The sequence below is a fragment of the Anomaloglossus baeobatrachus genome, chromosome 4 (assembly GCF_048569485.1).
Source record: "Anomaloglossus baeobatrachus isolate aAnoBae1 chromosome 4, aAnoBae1.hap1, whole genome shotgun sequence".
Lineage (NCBI taxonomy): Eukaryota > Metazoa > Chordata > Amphibia > Anura > Aromobatidae > Anomaloglossus > Anomaloglossus baeobatrachus.
The window spans coordinates 33,627,728-33,648,782 of record NC_134356.1 but is presented as its reverse complement, the minus strand read 5'-3'; the positions used below and the strand labels follow the sequence as shown (position 1 = coordinate 33,648,782).

At 46.1% G+C, this 21,055-nt stretch overlaps 1 protein-coding gene across 1 annotated transcript in view; it reads left to right on the top strand.

The window, feature by feature from the left end:
• The first annotated feature begins 6,264 nt into the window (after window positions 1–6,264).
• TTLL1 (TTL family tubulin polyglutamylase complex subunit L1) overlaps window positions 6,265–21,055 on the top strand; it is a 65,980-nt gene continuing 51,189 nt past the window's right edge. The window contains exon 1 of the mRNA XM_075344231.1: window positions 6,265–6,337. The gene's annotated coding sequence lies outside the window, so the exon portion shown is untranslated. The remainder of the gene's footprint in view (window positions 6,338–21,055) is intronic.

The following is a 21,055-nucleotide window of genomic DNA, read 5'->3' as shown; positions in this document are numbered from 1 at the left end:
ATCTGTCTCTAAGTCAACAGTAAAGAGAAGACTCCATGAAAGTAAACACAAAGGGTTCACATCTAGATGCAAACCATTCATCAATTCCAAAAATAGACAGGCCAGAGTTACATTTGCTGAAAAACACCTCATGAAGCCAGCTCAGTTCTGGAAAAGTATTCTATGGACAGATGAGACCAAGATCAACCTGTACCAGAATGATGGGAAGAAAAAAGTTTGGAGAAGAAAGGGAACGGCACATGATCCAAGGCACACCACATCCTCTGTAAAACATGGTGGAGGCGACGTGATGGCAAGGGCATGCATGGCTTTCAATGGCACTGGGTCACTTGTGTTTATTGATGACATAACAGCAGACAAGAGTAGCCGGATGAATTCTGAAGTGTATCGGGATATACTTTCAGCCCAGATTCAGCCAAATGCCGCAAATTTGATCAGACGGCGCTTCATAGTACAGATGGACAATGACCCCAAGCATACAGCCAAAGCTACCCAGGAGTTCATGAGTGCAAAAAAGTGGAACATTCTGCAATGGCCAAGTCAATCACCAGATCTTAACCCAATTGAGCATGCATTTCACTTGCTCAAATCCAGACTTAAGACGGAAAGACCCACAAACAAGCAAGACCTGACGGCTGCGGCTGTAAAGGCCTGGCAAAGCATTAAGAAGGAGGAAACCCAGCGTTTGGTGATGTCCATGGGTTCCAGACTTAAGGCAGTGATTGCCTCCAAAGGATTCGCAACAAAATATTGAAAATAAAAATATTTTGTTTGGGTTTGGTTTATTTGTCCAATTACTTTTGACCTCCTAAAATGTGGAGTGTTTGTAAAGAAATGTGACAATTCCTACAATTTCTATCAGATATTTTTGTTCAAACCTTCAAATTAAACGTTACAATCTGCACTTGGATTCTGTTGTAGAGGTTTCATTTCAAATCCAATGTGGTGGCATGCAGAGCCCAACTCGCCAAAATTGTGTCACTGTCCAAATATTTCTGGACCTAACTGTATAGTATAATGCACACCCCATAGTCCTCCATATATTATGCCCACCATAGTCCTCCATATATACTACACCCCCTATAGTCCTTCATATAGTATAATGAACACCCCATAGTCCTCCATATAGTATTATGGCTATTGGCCACCAATGTACTCACTGACCTGAAATAAATCCTCCCCTCTCCTCTGTCCCTGTCTCAGCAGCGGTGTTCTGCAGCTTGGCGCAGCGGGTGCACAGTAATGACATCATTGCACCTCTGCGCTGAGACGTCAGAACATAGACACCGCAGGAGTATGATGGAGGGGGGAGCGGACAGCAGGGTTGCCTCTTTCATCATTGTTTTCATCTGTACCGACATTTGTGATACAGTTGAGTGCAATGCCTGGCGGGGCCCCCTGAATCACAGGCCCCATAGCGTCCATGTGGTCTGCCACTGTTGGCGGTATTATACTGACACTGGATCTCTGCACTCACAGATACTATAGAGTGTGAGTCAGCGGAGTTTTATATAAAGCAGAAGTATCTACATGGAGAGTACACAGAGGGCAGTCCCGGCCATCACCGCGCTGTCCGCCTCCGCAGGTCACCGCGCTGTCCGCCTCCGCAGGTCACCGCGCTGTCCGCCTCCGCAGGTCACCGCGCTGTCTGCCTCCGCAGGTCACCGTGCCTCCTTCTATTGATGAGTGTTTTGTACACAGGGAGATTTCGCTTCCTGGTATCGGATAATGAGGAAGTCGCGGTTTCCAGAGTCCGAATCGTTGTATATTCGGAGCAGGTTTTGTAGTAAACAGTTTTCCGCGATGACCTCTATTGTTTAGATTCTGACCTCCAAATCTGCGCCGCGCGTCTGATCCCTGCCATGTGGTTTTTATGTTTATTTTGCAGGGGCTTAAAGGGAGTTTCCAGGACTGAAATGCGCATGGCGTGTCCCTGATCTGAGCCCCAGGTACCCGATACCTGCCGATAATGCACGTATCCTACCAGGTCAATGTGCAAACATGACGTCCTCAGCGTCGCGCATCTACCAGAGCGGAGTGCAGACCTTCAAGATCCCTATACACCTTAGATATGAGAATTCAGCAAAAATCTATTCTTTCAACCTCCCCATATCCATGCATGCTCTGTTTGGTAGAGTATATGTGATGTCTCTATGGGGAGAGGGGAGTTAGCGGCCATCATAATGCACACTATAGTCCTCCATATAATATAAGGCACCCCCATAGGCCTCCAAATTGTATAATGCATACCCACATAGTCCTCCATATTTTATAATGCAACCCTATAGTCTTCCAAATTGTATAATGCACACCTCATAGTCCTGCATATTATATAATGCACCCCCATAGTCCTCCATATAGTATAATGCACCCCCATAATACTCCATAAATTTGAATGCACCCCCATATAGTGTTCCATATAGTATAATGCAGCCCCATAGTCATCCATATAGCATAATGCACCCCATAGTGTTTCAAATAGTATAATGCCCCCATAGTCCTCCATAAAATACACCCCCCCCATAGTCTTCCATATTACAGTGCACCTCATAGTCCTCCATATATTATCATGCACCATCCAGCCCTCCATATATTATAATGCCCTATATAGTCCTCTATATAATATAATACACCCCCATAGTCTTCCATATATTATAATGCACCCCATAGTCCACTATATATTATAATACTCCCCATAGTCCTCCATGTATTATAATGCACCTCCCATTGTCTTCCATATATTATAATGCACCCCCATAGTACTCTATATATTATAATGCACCCCCATAGTACTCTATATATTATAATGCATCCATAGTCCTCCATATATTATAATGCACTCCCCCATAGTCCTGCAAATAATATAATTAAAGTCAATCATGCTGTAATCATGCTGGCCAGCCTAAGGCACACCTGTGCAATAATCATGCTGGCCAGCCTAAGGCGCACCTGTGCAATAATCTTGCTGGACAGCCTAAGGCGCACCTGTGCAATAATCTTGCTGGACAGCCTAAGGTGCACCTTTGCAATAATCATGCTGGCCAGCCTAAGGCACACCTGTGCAATAATCATGCTGGCCAGCCTAAAGGCGCACCTGTGCAATAATCTTGCTGGCCAGCCTAAGACACACCTGTGCAATAATCATGCTATCCAGTCCAAGGCGCACCTGTGTAATAATCATTCTAGTCAGCCTAAGGCGCACCTGTGCAATACTGCTGGCCAGCTTAAGGCACACCTTTGCAATAATCATACTGGCCAGCATAAGGCACACCTGTGCAATAATCAAGCTTGCCAGCCTAAGGTGCATTTGTGCAATAATCATTCTAGCCAGCCTAAGGTACACCTGTGCAATAATCCTGATTCAGCCTAAGGTGCACCTGTGTAATAATCATGCTGGCCAGCCAAAGGCGCATCTGTGCAAAAATCATGCTGGCCAGCCTAAGGCACACTTGTGCAATAATCATGCTGGCCAGCCTAGGGCGCACCTGTGCAATAATCATGGTGACCAGACTAAGGCGCACCTGTGCAATAATCATGCTGTTTATTCGGCATCTCGATATGCTACACGTGTGAGGTGGATGGATTATCTCAGCAATGGAGAAGTGCTCAGTAATTTGTAGAAAAAGTCTTAGATCTTAGAGTTCAGTGTATTTAGACACAAGAAAATACAGAATGAAATCGTTTATTGAACATTTGATTCACAGATTGAGGGGAGATTTGGGGTGAGAAGAGGATGGCCCGCATTCCTTCACTCACGGGTACAAAAACATCCGGCCGGAGAAGACCTCGCGGGAAAACAGTTATTGAAGTCGCTTAACACGTAAAACCCCACAATTAATCAAAAAGAAAAAAACACCAAATTTTTAAAATTTTATCATAAAAAATTTTTCAGTGACCCAGCACTATATAGATAAAGATACAAAATATTCCAGTGTATAAATGGCACCGCCAGGGTGGCACGTGACGACCAGAGTCCTGCCGTGGCCTCTTCCCGAATTTCACTCATCCAGTCCCAGCTTGATGATGATTCCAAAAACTGCAACCAGCGCAGCTAGAAGCAGGAGATTGGGGTAAACCGTCACTGGACCCCTCGTGGAAACCTGAAAAAAGGGGACAGCATTATTAAAAAGGGGATGTATATAATATAGTGGACCACCCCTTTAAGGAGTTAACCAATGCCCAATCTGAGGTCTAAAAATCACCAGTTATGGCCGTTGCGACCTTGCAATTTTTCAAAAATTTTTCACATTTTTTTTAAATCTAAAAATTCTTACCAGTGCCCTCCTGCCAGGGGTTCGAGTCACACCATGATCCACACGGCTTGTGATATTTTTAACACTTCTCAAAAGGCTCAGGGCAAAATTTTGGCAATTACCCACAACACGTCTATAAAGATAAAAAACCTTCAGATTATTTAATTTTACGCTCCCAGAATGTTTTGCCATAAATCTAATCAAGGTTTAGGGCCGGATTCATTATTTGCATTTTTTTTTTAATTTTTCTTATTTTTTTTATGTACCAAATTCTGAAAATTTACTTACAGGGGTAGTTAAATTTGGCTCAAAAGTTTTTTGGGTTCTTTTTGCCTGATTTTTTAAATTGGGGCAAACGAATCTAACATATGCGCAAAAAAACAGGAAACTGAATGTTCTGAGGTTCCGCCAGTTATAAAGGAACCACCGACGAGCGCCGCAACGCACAGGGTACACCGAGAACATGATACAATGGTAGGATCTCCTCCTACCACTAACCTGAGGATGATCCCTAACGTCCCTATACGGGTCGTTCCCCTGTCACCAATCACGTGCCTCGGCCTTCGCTGACTCTAAACTCACCCTGGCTAGTGAGGGCCAGCAAGACGCTAGTCTCACTAACATAATAAGGCAACATGAGATAGGGGAGAAAGGCACAACAAAAAAAAAACACCTCAGCTTTCTCCAAAGACTGGCTCCTTCCAGCTGAACAGCATAGGTATGAACTATAGCCGACATAGGAAGGAGTGAGAAGTGGATATTTAAAGCAGAAGGGAGTGGCTGCAGCTGAGATTACGACTACCTGTTAGATCACTGCAGAATAGAAATGCCTAGGCCCTCACTGACTCTAAACTCACCCTGGCTAGTGAGGGCCAGCAAGACGCTAGTCTCACTACCATAATAAGGCAACATGAGATAGGGGAGAAAGGCACAACAAATAAAAACACCTCAGCTTTCTCCAGAGACTGGCTCCTTCCAAATGGACAGCATAGGTATGAGCTATAGCTGACATTGGAAGGGGTGAGAAGTGGATATTTGAAGCAGAATGGAATGGCTGCAGCTGAGATTACGACTACCGGTCAGGTCACTGTTAGTCTTCGCTATACTCCCTAATGTCCCTATACGGGTCCTTCACCCCTTAGCCGATCACATGCCTAGGCCCTCGCTGACTCTATACTCACCGTTACTAGTAAGGGCCAGCAAGACACTGGTCTCACCACTAAAATAAAACAACATGAGATAGGGGAGAAAGGCACAACTAATAAAAAACTTGTCAGCTGCAACTGAAGTGACACCTCAGCTTTCTCTAGAGACTGGCTTCTTCCAAGTGGATAACATAAGTATGAGCTATAGCCGACATAGGGAGGAGTGAGGAGCGGATATTTATAGCAGATGTGATTGGCTGCAGCTGAGGTTACATCTACCTGTTAGATCACTGCAGGATAGAAAGGAACCTTAACCCCTTTTGTGCTGGATGGAATTAAATAGGCTCCAACTCAAGGTAAATGATGAGTCGGCGCTAAAGACCATCTGCGATCCACAATGTGCTGTGACTTTCTGGTCCTAGATCCCTGTGAGATCACATCAGGCCGTTACACTGGAGTACAATTGTGTAAAAAAAAATATTTTGCATTGAATTCAAAGTAACTTGATAAAAAAATATTATGTGTGCCTCCCTGATCTCTGCTGCCCAGTTCCAATGCTTAAAGGGAAGGTATCGTGTTTTTTTATTTTTGTATTAAAAATAGTGATTATGAAATCAAGTATTTCTAATACAAAATGAAAATCGCAGCTTATTTAGTTTTTATGTAATTCTTATTTTACTGGAGGCACTTGGGGCTGCCATGCTGGATTTGCCGTGTGTGTAACGACAGTAACTCCTTCCTTTATGGCAGCCCCTGTGCATAGACTCTGATAGTCGGGCTCCGACCCCATGCCATACGTTACAGTGGGCGTCTGCTGTGACCTGGGCGCGCCCCCTGGGCTGTCCAGAACACAACAGAGGGAGGAGTTCAGCGCCATTATTGTGGAGCTCACAGCGTGTGCTGTTTGCTCCATTTTACCCCTGTCACCTGCCGGGATGTGTGAGTACGGGCCGCCGCCCCTCCCCTCTCCTCGTTACTGTCTCCGATGACACCCCCTCCCTCCGTTCTCCCAAGTCCCCGCTCTGGGTGTGTGTGTGTATAGCACAAGGTCCCCATCAGGGGTGATTGTGTGTGTGTGTGTGTGCGCGCACCCCACTGCATGTGAGTACCTGTGTGTGTACCGGTGATACTGTCTGCAGGGTTATGTATCTAATCCTATCCTGTGTGATACTGTCTGCTGAGCCGTGTATCTAATCCTCTCCTGTGTGATACTGTCTGCTGAGCTATGTATCTAATCCTATCCTGTGTGATGTCTGCAAAGCTGTGTATCTAATCCTCTGCTGTGTGATACTGTCTGCTGAGCCGTGTATCTAATCCTCTCCTGTGTGATACTGTCTCCTGAGCTGTGTATCTAATCCTCTCCTGTGTGATACTGTCTGCTGAGCTGTGTATCTAATCCTCTGCTGTGTGATACTGTCTGCAGGGCTGTGTATCTAATCCTATCCTGTGTGATGTCTGCAAAGCTGTGTATCTAATCCTCTCCTGTGTGATACTGTCTGCTGAGCTGTGTATCTAATCCTATTGTTTAATACTGTCTGCAGGGCTGTGTATCTAATCCTATGTTGTGTGATACTGTCTGCTGAGCCGTGTATCTTATCCTCTCCTGTGTGATACTGTCTGCTGAGCCGTGTATCTAATTCTCTCCTGTGTGATAATGTCTGCTGAGCTGTGTATCTAATCCTCTCCTGTGTGATACTGTCTGCTGAGCTGTGTATCTAATTCTCTCCTGTGTGATACTGTCTGCTGAGCTGTGTATCTAATCCTATCCTGTGTGATACTGTCTGCTGAGCTGTGTATCTCATCCTATCCTGTGTGATACTGTCTGCTGAGCTGTGTATCTAATCCTCTCCTGTGTGATACTGTCTGCAGGGCTGTGTATCTAATCCTCTCCTGTGTGATACTGTCTGCTGAGCTGTGTATCTAATCCTCTCCTGTGTGATACTGTCTGCTGAGCCGTGTATCTAATCCTCTCCTGTGTGATACTGTCTGCTGAGCCGTGTATCTAATCCTATCCTGTGTGTTACTGTCTGCTGAGCCGTGTATCTAATCCTATCCTGTGTGATACTGTCTGCTGAGCCGTGTATCTAATCCTGTCCTGGGTGATACTGTCTGCTGAGCCGTGTATCTAATCCTGTCCTGGGTGATATTGTCTGCTGAGCCGTATATCTAATCCTGTCCTGGGTGATACTGTCTGCTGAGCTGTGTATCTAATCCTGTCCTGTGTGATACTGTCTGCTGAGCCGTGTATCTAATCCTATCCTGTGTGATACTCCTGCTGACACTTTAGACATTTCTGGTCACCAGGAAAATGGCTGTGCATTGTGTCCCTACATGTCAGTCTCTGTTATCTGTTGTAAACACTCAGATTAGGAGGGGGGAGGCGTGCCACCACACACAGGAGAGCAGACTCCGCCCACTTTACGGCAGGCTGTAATCTGAGCTTTTTATACAGTGGAATTTCTGTAGGATTTTAGAAGCTGCTCCCCCTAGTGTTTAACAGTGGAAAATATCAAACTTTTTAATTTTTTTTTTATATTTTGCACAGTTAAAAAAAAAAAAATAATAATAATATTTAAACAAAACACTTAAACATTATTACTTTACATTTTTTCAGTTATTATTTTTTTTGACGATACCTTCCCTTTAAAAGGTCCCAGCTGGTCTCTATTTCCTGGTTCTTTCTTGCTCAGCCAATCACTGGCCACAGTGGTCACCTGACTGAGCCAGTGATTGGTTGAGAAGCCACTGTGTAGAGACAGGACAAGGAAGTTGAGACTAGCAGGGACCCTAAAAGCGGCAAACGGGAGTGGTGGGGAATAAGAAGCATTGAGGATCACTTCTTCCTGTGCAGGGCATTGCAGAACCTTAGGAATGCATGGTTACAACAATGAGCAACAAGTTAACAGTGCAAGATCCTATCCCAATATGTAGTAGGGGTAATAATAATATTAGCAAATACCTCCAATTAGAAATGTAGTATAGATCTCCTGATTAGCCATGTCTCTCACCTCATGTGCAGGGCATTGCAGCTTAGGTTTCCATGATTACAACTACTCATACAGTGACAGTTACATAGTTGTTAGTGGTGGTAACCATGGATGCATAAGCAGCAATACCCTGCACATGAGGTAAGAGACATAGCTAATCAGGAGAGCTATACTACATATCTAATTGGAGGTATTTGCTAATATTATTATTATTATTATTATTATTACATCTGCTACATATTGGGATAGGATGTTGGACAGTTAGCTAGTTGCTCATGGTTGTAACCATGGATACCTAAGGTCCTGCAATGCCCTGCACATGAGGTAAGAGACATGGCTACATCAGGAGAACTATACTACATTTATAATTGGAGGTATTTGCAAATATTATTATTACACCTACTACATATTGGGATAGGATCTTGGACAGTTAGCTAGTTGCTCATGGTGGTAACCATGGATACCTAAGGTCCTGCAATGCCCTGCACATGAGGTAAGAGACATGGCTACATCAGGAGAACTATACTACATTTCTAATTGGAGGTATTTGCAAATATTATTATTACACCTACTACATATTGGGATAGGATCTTGGACAGTTAGCTAGTTGCTCATGGTGGTAACCATGGATACCTAAGGTCCTGCAATGCCCTGCACATGAGGTGAGAGACATGGCTACATCAGGAGAACTATACTACATTTCTAATTGGAGGTATTTGCAAATAATATTATTACACCTACTACATATTGGGATAGCATCTTGGACAGTTAGCTAGTTGCTTATGGTTGTAACCATGCATACCTAAGGTCCTGCAATGCCCTGCACATGAGGTAATTTGCAAATATTATTATTACACCTACTACATATTGGGATAGGATCTTGGACAGTTAGCTAGTTGCTCATGGTGGTAACCATGGATACCTAAGGTCCTGCAATGCCCTGCACATGAGGTAAGAGACATGGCTACATCAGGAGAACTATACTACATTTCTAATTGGAGGTATTTGCAAATAATATTATTACACCTACTACATATTGGGATAGCATCTTGGACAGTTAGCTAGTTGCTTATGGTTGTAACCATGCATACCTAAGGTCCTGCAATGCCCTGCACATGAGGTAATTTGCAAATATTATTATTACACCTACTACATATTGGGACAGCATCTTGGACAGTTAGCTAGTTGCTCATCGTTGTAACCATGGATACCTAAGGTCCTGCAATGCCCTGCCCATGAGGTAAGAGACATGGCTACATCAGGAGATCTATACTACATTTCTAATTGGAGGGATTTGCTAATATTATTATTATTATTATTACACCTAATATATATTGGGATAGGATATTGGAGATAGGAATACCCCTTTAAGTTATCTCAATACATGTTTTTGGGGACAGATTTCCAGCATTTTAAAAACGGTGACCCTAATTTTAGTAAAAAAATATATTTTGGTAGATCGGCCCGACTCTCTGGGTGTAGTTACTGTACCCGAGTTGAAATGCGGGTTATGTAAATCAGTTTTTCTACAGCAAATATTTGACCACAGAAACTTTACCGACCACAAGAGCAAATAGAGCAAAGCGCGCTGAATAAACAGGGTTATCAGCGTCTCCTCTGTTTTATGCTCATGAGGCATTTTTAAAGAGACAGTAACCCCTGTAGCCATTTACAGGGGGGATACATATAATGGAGGGTGTGAGAATCCAGATCCTTCCCATACCTGAGACTACGGGCCATATCTTTCAACCTCTGACTATAAGTGTGTGATTTCTAGGAGGGCTAATCAAGGGAGGTCTTATAAATCTCCAGAACTGAACTTAGAGGGGTCCAAACCTAGAAAAATATGTCTGCCTTCTTCCAGAAACAGCACCACTCCTGACTATGGGCTGTGTGTAGTCAGTGGCGTAACTAGAGTTCAATGGGCCCTTGTGCAAAATTTGGACCTGGGCCCCCCCTTATGTTGGTCAGATATATATATACATTTAGCAGTCTAAATCCTATCAAGACATAGACGTTCCCCCCCCATTATGTAGTAATGTCCCCCATCCTGGGCTCCTTCCTGGTACGTACGACCTCCATCCTGCTATATATGTCCCATATCCTGCTATATATGTCTCCTATCCTGCTATATATGTCTCCATCCTGGTATATAAGCCCCCCATATTGGTAAGTATGTCCTCCATCCTGGTATATATGTCTCCATCCTGGTATATATGTCTCCATCCTGGTATATATGTCTCCATCCTGGTATATATGTCTCCATCCTGGTATATAAGCCCCCCATATTGGTAAGTATGTCCTCCATCCTGGTATATATGTCTCCATCCTGGTATATATGTCTCCATCCTGGTATATAAGCCCCCCATATTGGTAAGTATGTCCTCCATCCTGGTATATATGTCTCCATCCTGGTATATAAGCCCCCCATATTGGTAAGTATGTCCTCCATCCTGGTATATATGTCTCCATCCTGGTATATATGTCTCCATCCTGGTATATATGTCTCCATCCTGGTATATAAGCCCCCCATATTGGTAAGTATGTCCTCCATCCTGGTATATATGTCTCCATCCTGGTATATATGTCTCCATCCTGGTATATAAGCCCCCCATATTGGTAAGTATGTCCTCCATCCTGGTTTATATGTCTGTCCATCCTGATATATACTGTATGTCCCCTCCTGGCATATATGTCCCCATCCTGGTATATATGCCCCTATACTGGTATATATGCCCCTATCCTGGTATATATGTCCCCATCCTGGTATATATGCCCCTATCCTGGTAAGTATGTCCCTCTATCCTGCTATATATGTCCCCTATCCTGGTATATATGTCTCCATCCTGGTATATATGTCTCCATCCTGGTATATATGTCCCTCCATCCGGATTTATATCTCCCCTATCCTGGTATATATGTCTCCATCCTGGAATATATGTCCCTCCATCCGGATTTATATCTCCCCTATCCTGGTATATATGTCTCCATCCTGGTATATATGTCCCTCCATCCGGATTTATATCTCCCCATCCTGGTATATATGTCCCCTACCCTAGTATATATGTCCCCCATTCTAGCCCACATCCTGGTGTATATATAGCCCAATCCTGGTAAAAATGTCCCCCATCTTGGTACACTTGTCCCCCTTCTGGTACACATATCACCATCCTGGTATATATGTCAGCATCCCAGTATATATGTCACCATCCTGGTATATATGTCCCAATACTGAGCCCCTCCTGGTATCTACTGTCTCCCTCCTGGTATCTACTGTCCCCATCCTGGTATATATGTCCCCATCCTGGTAAATATGTCTCCGTTCTGTCTAATGCAAAAAACAACAACAACATTGTATTCACCGTCCCTGGCTCCCACGTCTGACAGCGTCCTTCTGTGTAGCCAGCGCATAGTGGCCGGCAGCTTTCATCGGTGTTGGTGCTAATGCAACACATGATGTCATTGCCATGCGCCGCCCTCAGTCACTGGGACACAGATGAAAGCTGACGGCTTCTGTTTGGCCAGCAGTGTGTATCGCAGTGCAGGAACCCGATGGGTCTCTGCACCGCGATGCATTTCAGCTGGATGTGCAACCCCAGACACATATCCAGCTGAAGCTCAAATGTTTGAAGGTTGTTGGTTCAAGTCTCCGGGATGGGTGTTACTTCAATGGGGTCAAGTTGCCATACCAAACACAAGCCATAATCAGGGGTGGCGCTGTTTGTGAAAGAAGGCAACCATGATTTTTGTTTTTTTATCCAGACAACCATTTTAATAGAGGGGAGACCCTGTTTTAGTGAGAGCAGAGAGGGGCTACAGAGGAAGTCACCCTGTATGGAGGACCCGACCCATCCATGTAATGCCTCATTGTCCTCTGTGGTGTCACTGCACAAGATTTTGGGGGGTTTGATGAGCAGGAGAACCTTTAAAGTGCACGACCCTTAAAGGCAAAATCTGATTACGGACCAGACCCCCACTTTTGTGATTCAATCGGCAGCGTTTTATGAGCGGGATGAAAAAAAGAGTGCGCTGGCCCTTTAAATATAAAATATCAGGCAATAAAAAGGGCCCATTGTGACTCATTGGACCCGTGGGCTCCGGGGAGTTCTCATAAAATATAAATGATATAATTAGCGGCGAGTGTTATTCGGTGTAATCCATCAATTGACCTTTTACAATGGACTCTGAACTGAATCATTAAACAAAATCTTTTCCTAAAGCAAACAGTATATCATAAAAGCAAACAGCGGAGAGATAGTCACGTACATGGACTGGCGGAGGACATGCGCCATCTTGTTCTCGAATCCTTTCCCGTAACTTCTGTTAAATTCGTCCCCGATTGCGGCCAACCTCTGTCCAATCTGCGCAGCAGAGCTGACGAGAAAAAAGCGAACCCTGGTTACTGACATATAGAAGGGTCCCGGCCCCTGATTACTGACATATAGAAGAAGGGTCCCGGCCCCTGGTTACTGACATATAGAAGAAGGGTCCCGGCCCCTGGTTACTGACATATAGAAGGGTCTCGGCCCCTGATTACTGACATATAGAAGAAGGGTCCCGGCCCCTGGTTACTGACATATAGAAGAAGGGTCCCGGCCCCTGGTTACTGACATATAGAAGGGTCCCGGCCCCTGGTTACTGACATATAGAAGAAGGGTCCCAGCCCCTGGTTACTGACATATAGAAGGGTCCCGGCCCCTGGTTACTGACATATAGAAGGGTCTCGGACCCTGGTTACTGACATATAGAAGGGTCTCGGCCCCTGGTTACTGACATATAGAAGTAGGGTCCCAGACCCCGGTTACTGACATATAGAAGAAGGGTCCCGGCCCCTGGTTACTGACATATAGAAGGGTCCCCGCCCCTGGTTACTGACATATAGAAGGGTCCCGGCCCCTGGTTACTGACATATAGAAGAAGGGTCCCGTCCCCTGGTTACTGACATATAGAAGGGTCTCGGCCCCTGGTTACTGACATATAGAAGTAGGGTCCCGGACCCCGGTTACTGACATATAGAAGGGTCCCGGCCCCTGGTTACTGACATATAGAAGAAGGGTCCCGGCCCCTGGTTACTGACATATAGAAGAAAGGTCCCGGCCCCTGGTTACTGACATATAGAAAGGTCCCGGCCCCTGGTTACTGACATATAGAAGGGTCCCGGCCCCTGGTTACTGACATATAGAAGTAGGGTCCCGGACCCCGGTTACTGACATATAGAAGAAGGGTCCCTGGTCTGGTGTCCAGTCCGCACCTCCCATGGCTGCCAGCCTTCACCCCTATGCCTGGGCGCCTCTGACACTTGACATCATGACATAAAACCAAATTGACATCATCTATAATGAATGGTGGATCCTGTGTTATCTACTGTATATAGAGGTGTTATCAGTCATTGTACAGGAGGAGGAGGAGGTGAGCTGTGACATCACCTATTGTGAATGGTGGATCCTGTGCTATCTACTGTATATAGAGGTGTTATCAGTCATTGTACAGGAGGAGGAGGAGGTGAGCTGTGACATCACCTATTGTGAATGGTGGATCCTGTGCTATCTACTGTATATAGAGGTGTTATCAGTCATTGTACAGGAGGAGGAGGAGGTGAGCTGTGACATCACCTATTGTGAATAATGGAGGCTGTGTTATCTAATGTATATAGATGTGTTATCAGTCATTGTACAGGAGGAGGAGGTGAGCTGTGACATCACCTATTGTGAATGATGGAGGCTGTGTTATCTAATGTATATAGATGTGTTATCAGTCATTGTACAGGAGGAGGAGGAGGTGAGCTGTGACATCACCTATTGTGAATGATGGAGGCTGTGTTATCTAATGTATATATGTGTTACCTTCCATTGTAATCTTGTCTGTGTTGACATAGAACAATAGGTGTATTGTTTTCCAGGCTTTTTGTCTATGGTATAGATATGTTTGTTGGTGTCTACATCCACTTTCCTCTCCTAGATAATAAAACGTATGGATTACCTGTGGGTGACATCAGCTGGGTTTGAGGTGTTCTGGAGCCCGCTCTGTGGGTGACTATGGGGGATAACATAGCAGCCAGATGAGATGCTCTCCGGGACGTGTTGTGGCATTTCTGTCCAAAAATAAAAGTCACAATCATATATAAATGATCTAATAAATTAAAGACACTAATGACACATAGCGTTATAGATGAGCATTTCCTTATGACACTACATAACACTACACTACAGTTGGATGGTGTCACGTGACTACCTTTATTAAAAAAAAACATCATTTGGGATACTCTGTTGGGAGATGTTTTTGCTAAATGTGTCTGTCTCCTGTGGTTTCCCTGCAGCACCACCACAGGAGAAATGAAGTACTACACATTCCTATTTAGAATCACGGTTTGTGTGGGTAATGCAGGACAGGACAGGTCCTCCGGGACGGGAGACACTCTTGTAACCGTTCTCTGCGCTGATAGATGGTGGTCCCGAACAGAATAAACCCCCCATCTTCTCGAAATTTCCAATACAATCCAGTTTCTGCAGTTTTTTGCATTATATACTACTACTAATAGCAACCAATAAATAAAATAAATAAATCTTTATTTTTATATAGCGCTTACATATTCCGCAGCGCTTCACATACATTAGGAACGCTGTCCCCATTGGGGCTCACAATCTAAATTCCCTATTAGTATGTTTTTGGAGTGTGGGAGGAAACCGGAGAACCCGGAGGAAACCCACGCAAACACGGGGAGAACATACAAACTCCTTGCAGAGGTTGTCCTTGGTGAGATTCGAACCCAGGACCCCAGCACTGCAAGACTGCAGTGCTAACCACTGAGCCACCGTGCCGCCCAATCAACAATAAAAGAAGTGTGTTACCCCCATTGGCCTGTAATGGTCACGGAGTTTGGGAGAAAGCAGAGGACAGGGCTCCTAGACTGTCCCTCAGGCTAGGGGACGCTAACTATCCCTGATCTCAGCGTAACCTCTGAAGGTGAGGATGTCTGAGCCGCCTTCCTGGCCCTGTTCCTGACCAGCCCTGATCTTATACCTCCAGGGGAGGGCTGGGGAAGTGGTGATAAAGCCAACAGAGATTGAGGAGAAAGCAGGGGACAGGGGTTCCTAGACTGGCTCTCAGGCTAGGGAATGCTAGCTATCCCTGATCTCAGCGTTACCTCTGAAGGTGAGGATGTCTGAGCTGCATTCCTGGCCCTGCTCCTGACTAGTCCCAATCTTATACCCTGAACTCCTATGGAGGGTCGGGCAGGAGTGATAAAACCAACAGAGATTGGGGAGAAAGCAGGGGACAGGGTCTCCTAGACTGGTTACTCAGGCTAGGGCTAGCATCTCCTAGCCTGAGAGCCAGTCTAGGAGACCCTGTCCCCTGCTTTCTCCTCAATCTCTGTTGGCTTTATCACCTCTTCCCCAGCCCTCCCAGCTATCCCTGATCTGAAGTTACCTCTGAAGGTGAGGATGTCTGAGCCGCCTTCCTGGCCCTGCTCCTGACCAGCCTTGATCTTATTGTGCCACCCCCATGTCGTCAGCAGTCGGGCTGCTCGGATCCGGATCCGCAGTGTGGCTCGAGATTTTCCGGACCCTGGGGTCGCGCGGACACTCCGAATAGAAAGGGGACGTTTATGTACAGGGATTGCCGTAGGTACTTCGTGACGCCACCCACGGTGTGTGGTGAGGTGTGGCACCACTGCTGCTGTTGGAGAGCACCCGGGGGCGATAGGATAGCAGCTGGATATTAACCCCTCCGTGGGTACGGATGGATGCCCCGGGCCCAGTGCCTCTGTGCTGGGGATGGTGGCTTGCAGGGGCCGTCGCGCCCGGTCAGACCGGGGGATGTTAGTTTACTCACAGTCAAATGAATCACACAAGTCCAGCGGTAAACCAAGGTGCTGTGGCCGGCCACCGTGGCCAGGTGTATTCTGGTCCTTCACCCGGGGTGATGGTCTGTGTCACTTTCCTCTGCACTACTTTTGTTTCCGTGGACTTCCCGGTATGGAACACGGGAGTCCGCTCCCGGTACTTTTGTTGGGAGCGGTGCCCGCAGACACTGTCCCTTGGGATCTACCGGGCCCTGGCAGATGCCCTATCCCCCGCGGTGGGCTGTTGTCTGCCTTTTTTGGGACTTTGGTTGGGACTGGACCTATAATCCTGCCCTCAATTGGTTAATTAGCGAGGCCGTTGTTTCTGGTCCTGGCTTCAGGGTCCAAGTACCCCCTCTGTGCACGGTTTCCGGGTCGGTTCTCCGGTGTCGGTACCGGCGGGCTCCTACCCTGTCCCGGTCCACCTCGGATCTCCGGCAGCCGTCTTCCCATCTCCTGACAGACACGGACCACTGTCTGCCACCTAGCCAGTACGCTGGGGCTCCAACCCCGACGCCTTTCCTCTCTGACTTCATTTGCACTTTCTCCTCTCTCCACTTCTACTGAACATTCAGCTTCAGCTACAACTTCAACTTGAACTAGAACTGTACTGAACTCCACTACTCCTTTTCCCGCCCCGGGTGCTCTAGAACCCTAGGTGGGCGTTCTCCATCCGCCTGGTCCCGCCCACTGGTGTGCCTTTCCTACCCTGGGGGGTGACTAGGGTTTGGTTGGCAAGGTGTAACCCTGTGAGGGAAGGTGTTGTGTGGGGGCTTAATTGGTGTGTGACCACCTGGCGGCGCCAGGGCATCACATTATACCTCTAGGGGCGGGCCGGGGCAAGAGTGAGAATGCCAACAGAGATTGGGGAGAAAGCAGGGGACAGGGGTTCCTAGACTGGCTCTCAGGCTAGGGGAACCCTAGCTATCCCTGATCTTAGATTTACCTCTGAAGGTGAGGATGTCTGAGCCGCCTTCTTGGCACTGCTCCTGACCAGCCCTGATCTTATACTCCCAACCCCTGGGGAGGGGCGGGGCAGGAGTGATAAAGCCAACAGAGATAGACAAACAGGGGAAACCCAAAACTCTATCTCTCGGCACAGACACATAGAGGTATAAAACAATAAGAGGTAAGGAGGAAAATAAGAGCAGGGAGAAACAAGATGAGGGGAGAACTCCACAACAATCACCAGCAGGACTGGGACACAACAGCACAAAGACCAACACAGCAATAAACTATAGTTGGCATGGGAGGTCAGATGCCACCATCTTAAATAGGAAGGGAGCCAGTGTGATAGGCTTCCAACAAGATGTGATCCCAGTAGTAACTAGCAGGTTAGCAGAGGTTAACACTTGCTAGCCTGATCATGAATGAGCCTGTAGTGCTGGTATCCCTGCATCCCTCGCTCCCCTCACCACAGGGACGTCTACGCTCACTCACCACACCACACTACCCAACTTTCCATTGATCACCACATGGGCGTTCACTGCTTCTCCTTACTGGGGCCAGTGCGCGCCGCACAAGTCCTCTCTGAGAGCTCCTAGGGAGTGCGCATGCACCGCTGCCCTTCTCTTACAGGGCCAGCGTGCCATTACCTGGAAGTGCCTCTCAGCCTATCACTGAGAGGCACTGGATAATTAAGGCACTCTTCCAAAGGGGGAGGTGCCTGATCAACACTATTAGTTAGTGGTTTGTTCCCTAGCCATTGTCAGGTCCTCTTGTCCACTGTGCTTACCATTACAGTGTACAATGTCCTTGCTTGTCTCCTGGTCCCGTCTGTAACCCGGTGGTCCCAGCTTTACTAGTGACCTTGCCCGTTCACCCTGGCCGTGCCATCCGCCTTAACTACCCCAGTGGTCCTAGTTTTACTAGACACCCCAGAGAAACCATAGGGTAACGTGTCAGGATTTGTAATGTGAACAGCGTCTGCTGCCACCGTCATGGTGATGAGAGGAGAACACCACCACAATCACCAACAGGACTGGGGCACAACAGCACACAGACCAACACATCAATAAACTATAGTTGGCATGGGAAGACAGATTCCACCACCTTAAATAGTAAGGAAGCCAGTGTGATTGGCGTCCAACAACATGTGATCCCAGAAGTGGTTATTGTCATAATCAGTGAGTTTTGTGCAAACCTCCTAGTGGTAGTAATACTGTCTCCGTAATCCCTTCAGCCCGGCTATACCTTCAGGGTTATTTACCCATAAAGTACATATTTGCAGTAACTCATGGAAACCAATCAGCACCGAGCTTTGACGGACGTATGTAAAGTGTCTCTTTGTTAGCGTCTGTCCCCCACTCCGCAGCGAGCAGACGGTGAAGCCGCCTGGTTATGACCTGCGACGAAACACCAGACATCACAACACAAAGACATTCACCCCGGTGAAACACGCGCACGTCACTGAACACCTGCTGTGCTAATCGCCTTCTCCCCAGAGGCTATAACAGAAGCTGCCATTGTGTTGTCCGCACTGTCCCCAGAGTCACACACCCTAAATCATGTCAGCTGACGCCCCACCATAACAAGGCCGCTAAGTACAGTAATCCCTCGGAGATTCCCGTAACATTCGAGACGGGTGAGATCATTAAAAAGGTTCTGTGGTCAGAAATAACTGAACAGTTCCTAATATTCAGTGGTGAAAGAGGACGTGTCACAAGGAGGATCTGTGAAGACTACAGATTCTTGCACTCCTATGTCTGTGATCAGCGCAGAGAGATTCAGGCAACAACCCACAGACTTGTAGTTCATAAGCAGGCTAGAAAGAGTTAATCTCTGCTGGTCTGCTTGCTAGTCTCCTTTGATCACATGCTGTGGGAGAGCCAGTTACATTTGCTCCCCTCCTATATCTGCTGGCTGGACACTTCTATTAATGGCAGCTATAGATTATCTATACAGGTCTGGAGAGGTGGTTTTGTTCCAGTAGTTCATTATTGCTGCGAGCGGTTGTGGTGTTAACCATTGTTGTGCTTTTGTTGCTGCCTTACTTCTCTTGCTTTTCTCCTGTGAGTTTGCAGTTAGTCTGAGTTTTGTTTTTTTCCTGTCTGTCTAAATCTGTGTTGCCATCACAATCCTGCCCCTTCCTTCCCTGGGACGAGGGGGGGACAGATTAGTTCTGGTCAAGAAACTACCAGGCACGGGACTCCGGCATCTCCACCATTATATATGCTGGCTGGACACTTCCATTAATGTCAGCTATAGTTTATCTATATTGGTCTGGAGAGCTGTTTTTGATCCAGACTTACTGGTGGTTGTAGTGTTTTATTGCTGTGAGCGGTTGTGGTGTTAACCCTTGTTGTGCTTTTGTTGCTGCCTTACGTCTCTTGCTTTTCTCCTTTATTTCTTACTATTTTATCCTGTGAGTTTGCAGTGAGTCTGAGTTTTGGTTTTTTTCCCTGTCTGTCTAAATCTGTGTTGCCATCACATCCATGCCCCTTCCTTCCCTGGGAAGTGGGGGGACGGATTAGTTCTTGTTAGAAAGATAACTATCCAGCCACGGGACTCAGGCATCTCCACCATTATATATGCTGACTAGACACTTCTATTAATGCCAGCTATAGTTTATCTATACTGGTCTGGAGAGGTGGTTTTGTTCCAGTAGTGCGTTACTGCTCTGAGAGGTTGTGGTGTTAACCCTTGTTGTGCTTTTGTTGCTGCCTTACGTCTCTTACTTTTCTCCTTTACTTCTAACTGTTTTATCCTGTGAGTTTACAGTGTGTCTGAATTTAGTTTTTTTCCCTGTCTGTCTAAATCTGTGTTGCTATCACATCCATGTCCCTTCCTTCCCTAGGAAGTGGGGGGGACAGATTAGTTCCGGTCGGGACACTATTCAGGCCCCGGACCAAGGCATCTCCACCATTATATATGCTGGCTGGACACTTCCATTAATGCCAGCTATAGTTTATCTATACTGGTCTGGAGAGGTGGTTTTGATCCAGACTTACTGGTGGTTGTAGTGTTTTTTTTGCTGTGAACGGTTGTGGTGTTAACCCTTGTTGTACTTTTGTTGCTGCCTTACGTCTCTTACTTTTCTCCTTTGCTTCTTACTGTTTTATCCTGTGAGTTTGCAGTGTGTCTGAATTTTGTTTTTTTTCCCCCGTCTGTCTAAATTTGTGTTGCCATCACATTCATGCCCCTTCCTTCCCTGGGAAGTGGGGGGGACAGATTAGTTCTGGTCAAGAGAGTATCCAGGCACGGGACTCAGGCATTACCACCATTAAGGGTAACCCTGAGGTTAGGGTTAGCCTAGAGTCCCTTAGTGTGAGGAACAGTATAGGAGCCTCCATTCCTCGCTATTCTTCAGAGATCCCTAGATGATGAATTCGGAAACTACGACTCAAATGATTGCCCCATGTGCCTATAAGGGGTCCTACATCTCTACTGGCAGACCCAAACAAAGTATAGTGACTGAGGGCAGCTTCCTCAGGTCTCATTGGATAAAGTTACTTTGCCCTCAATAGTGGACCTGTCACGTTGTATGTTATAAAGCAGGAGGAGCTGAGTAGTTTGATATATAGGTTTGTGGGATAAGATACAACACTACTTGTTATTCGTTGCTTTAAATCTCTGCTTTTAGGAGTCCAGTGGATGCATTTAGGACCGCCCACTGGACTACTAAGCCAAGAACAAGCAGAGAATTAAATTAATATAATACAAGTTATAATTAATATTTTCCCACAAATATATATATCATTCTGTTCAGCGCCTCCTCCTCTATGACATGGTATAAGTTCGAGTCAGTCTGACGCCATTGAAGAAATTATGGAATTGCCATGATTTCAGAAATTCACCCAAAAAATTGAGAAAAGGGTCTAAAGCAGC